General features: G+C 48.0%; 1 pseudogene; it reads left to right on the top strand.

The window, feature by feature from the left end:
- LOC118634898 lies at positions 1-1,453 on the top strand (annotated as a pseudogene).
- Positions 1,454-4,087: the final 2,634 nt, after the last annotated feature.

The raw sequence follows: 4,087 nt of genomic DNA, 5'->3' as shown, positions 1-4,087 counted from the left end.
ATGATTTTGTCAGAAATAAGAATGGGACTAAGGAATCAAATCCATTTCCCCATCAAGAGTATCCTTTCCCGGCAGGTTCTCTTACCTCCACCCCCTGAGAGTCTCGCTGTGAGAAGCAACAAGCAGCAGCCACGCGCGTGCGTCTCCATCAACGGGGGCCAGGCTGGTGCCCAGCTCAGCAATGCCTGCTGGGGGCGCTGCTGCCTGGAACACGGCATCCAGCCAATGGCCAGATGCCAGTGCCAAGACCATTGGAGGGAGAGATGACCCCGTCAACACCTTCTTCAGTGAGACAGGCGCTGGCAAGTCTGTGCCCAAGACAGTGAGTGTAGACCTGGAACCCACAGTCATGAATGAAGTTCACACTGGCCCCTACCACCAGCTCCTCCACCTTGAGCAGATGATCACAGGCAAGGAAGGTGCTGCCAATAACTCTGCTCGTGGACACTACGCTATTGGAAGGGGATCATTGACCTCGTCCTGGACGGAATTCGGAAACTGGCCAACCAGTGCGCAGGTCTGCAGGGCTCCTTGGTTTCCACAACTTCGGTGGGGGCATTGGTTCTGGGTTCACCTCCCTGCTGATGGAACGTCTTTCTGTCGATTATGGCAAGAAGTCCAAGCTGGAGGTCCCCACTTACCCAGCCCCGCAGGTTTCCACAGCCGTAGTTGAGCCCCACAACTCCGTCCTCACCGCCCCCACCACCCTGGAGCACTCCGGCTGTGCCTTTGTGGTTGACAATGAGGCCTTCTATGACATCTGTCGTAGAAACCTCGACATTGAGTGCCCGACCTACATTAACCTGAATAGGCTGATAGGTCAAACTGTGTCCTCCATCACCTTCCCTCAGGTTTGACAGAGCCCTGAATGTTGATCTGACCGAATTCCAGACCAACCTGGAGCCCTATGCCCGCATCCACTTTCCTCTGGCCACGTGGGCCCCTGCCATCTCTGCTGAGAAAGCCCACCATGAACAGCTTTCTACAGCAGAGGTCACCAACGGGGGCTTTGAGTCAGCCACCAGATGGTGAAACGTGCCCCTCGCCGTGGTAAATACATGGCTCACTGCCTGTTGTACCGTGGTGATGTGGTCCCCAAAGATGTCAATGCTGCCATTGCCATCATCAAGACGAAGCGTACCGTTCAGTTGGTGGACTTCAAAGTTGGCATTACCAGCCTCCCAGTGTGGTACCAGGTGGAGACCTGGCCAAAGTACAGCGAGCTATGTGCATGCTGAACACCACAGCGACTGCTGAGGCCTGAGCTCGCCTGGACCACAAGCTTGACCTGAGGTGTCCCAAGCATGCCTTTGTCCACCGGTACGTGCGTGAGGGATGGAAGAAGCAGTTTTCTGAGGCCCCTGAGGACATGGCTGCCCTTGAGGAGGATTATGAGGTGGTTGGTGTGGCTTCTGTTGAAGGAGAGGGTGAGGAAGGAGGAATACTAAAGTGAAAATGTCACAGAGGTGCTGCTTTTACAGGGAAGCTCATTCTGTTTGAAGCATTGAAAGGCTGTGGTCTGATCAGCTGATTTGTATGTAGCAGTGCGTACTCTCATACACAATCACTGGCCTATGCTTTAAAACGTGACACTTGGGCCCTGGTCGGTTTGGCTCAGCGGTTAGAGCGTTGGCCTGTGGTCCAGAGAGACCCGGGTTCGGTTCCTGCTTAGGGCACGTACCTCGGTTGCAGTTTGTCCCTGGCCCTGGTTGGGTTGTGCGGGTGCCAGCCACTCGATGTGTCCCTTCACGTCAATGTTTCTCTCCCTCTCTCTCTCCCTCCCATTCTATCTGAACAAAAAAAATGGAAAAATGTCCTCAGGTGAGGATAAAAAAAACACACACAAAAAAACATGACGCTTGGTTACAGACCCAACCTGTCCATTTCTCTGATGGTTTTGAATAAAGTATTCCCTGTCTTTAAAAAAAGAGTATCCTTTCCCTAACCAGCTGAATTGTATCCTTTACCCAAGTTATGTAAACACTTGTTAGCACTATTATTATCGATCCAAGTGTCTCATTTATGCCAACTTATGGGGCTTTGGGCTCCCACACATGGGAAGTTGGAAAGTGGCAGTTAAGTCAAAACAGAAGCTTGGCATGATTCAGGAAAAAAAGAAAATAAAAGCCCCAGAGTTTTGTGTGTGTCTGCACATGTGTTTGTGAGAAAACACCCACACACAGTGTTAAAGGCCACACCGGCCTGATCGCGTCCTAAGCCCAGGCCTGTCCTTGTATGTCTGACCCCATTCAAATGTTTTCATTCAACAAGTGATTTTGAATATCCACAGTGCCTTTCATCTGGACAAAAGTCAAACCAAGTGGCTTTGTGAACAGAGAACATTTCATCATCATGCTGCTATGTTTGGAGACTTTCTCAGAGAAATGAGCCCCAGCTTCTGCAGCCTGCAGGTTTACGCATCTATTCATTACCTACCCATCCACCCACCCACCATCCACCTAGCTTTCCAGACCATCTATTTATTTATCCACCCATCCACACCCCCATCCACCCATCCATACCCTCATTGACCTATCCATCCATCCATCCATCCATCCATCCATCCATCCATCCATCCATCCACCCACCGATCCATCCATCCATCCACCCATCCATCCATCCACCCATCCATCCATCCACCCACCCACCCATCCATCCATCCATCCATCCATCCATCCATCCATCCATCCATCCACCCACCCATCCATCCTTCCATCCAACACTCTCATTTCCCTGGGCGTCACTGGCTCTCTTCTTCCTCACCATGCAGAGATAACTTTTACCCTGTTAAGCCTTCACTTTACACAGGGAATTCCTTTCTCTCTTCCCCATTTTGTGAGATTCCACTGATTCTTAGAATCCACTCATTCAATTCTCTCTCGGAAGATCTTTCTCGGACCTCCACTGCAAACCCACAACATCATCTCCCACCTTAATGTTCCGGTGCTTATGTTTCGTACCCCTCTTTTACTACGTAATGACTGACTGCCTCCCACCCCTCCTTACTGTTGGGTTGCATTGCTCTTCTTTCTCGAGACTGAAATATGCTGCATTATTTCTGATCTCCCCAAATACATTGTCAACTTTGTGAGGAGAGAGATTATGCTGTTTCCTTCTTTGCAACTTCCCTCCGTAGCTGGCCTTTGGTATAACATTATGTATTTGTAGGCACTTAACACACATATTGCATTGGGTGCCGAGGTTCCTAGTCTGTGGAGTGGGGATAATATTGGTGTTACAGGAACACTGCAAGGATTCATGGAGAGGGTGTCTGTTAAAGAGCTTCTTAAACTGCAAAGTCCTCAAGACATTATTATTGATGATAATATTGTTCCATTTTTAATAAAAATCAATAAATGTGATAGCCATAGGCTGGGTTGTTTACAATCTGAATGAACAAGAATATACTCAATAAACATTTCGTTAGTAGCTACAGAATGATTAGGTCCCGTGCAAGGCACCAGAGCCTCAAGGTGGAGGGAACATGGTCCCTGCCTTTTTTATTTTAGCAAAGAAGCAGACACCTAAGTGTCTGTGACTGTGTGTGAGCTATAAAAAGCACCATAATACAGACTCAAGTACTCAGAGTTACTTAAGGAACTCCTTCATTCTCTCTGGGGGTTAGGAATAACTTTAAAGAAGCATCACTTAGGCTGACCCTAAAAGGTGAATATAAGTCCAGTAGATGGAGAAGGAAGAAAACATTCTCAGATAAAACCGGCCTAGAAATGCAGGGTGTTTGGGGAAGAGAAAAGCAGGATTGTAGATGCAACCTAAGGATTTTGTGAACCCTGTTAAAGAATGTAGACTTGATTCCAAAAGCAATGCAAAACCACAGAAGGAAATGATTAGATTTGTATTTCAGCCAAATGACTATCAGTGACAATGTTTTCCATTGCAAATAACAGAAACCCAATTAAAACTGACTTAAACAATAAGGACATTTATTATCTCACCTAACTGGAAATTCTGGGGTAGGAAGGCTGCAGGCATAGTATAATTATGCCCCTGAAGGCCCATGATCTCTCTGTGTCTCCATTCTGCAAACTTGAATTGCTTTATTATGGGGTGGTTACAAAATGGCAGT

This window comes from Molossus molossus, unplaced genomic scaffold, assembly GCF_014108415.1.
Source record: "Molossus molossus isolate mMolMol1 unplaced genomic scaffold, mMolMol1.p scaffold_m16_p_19, whole genome shotgun sequence".
Classification (NCBI taxonomy): Eukaryota; Metazoa; Chordata; class Mammalia; order Chiroptera; family Molossidae; genus Molossus; species Molossus molossus.
The sequence above is the reverse complement of the archived record's forward strand: the minus strand, read 5'-3'. Positions and strand labels throughout refer to the sequence as shown.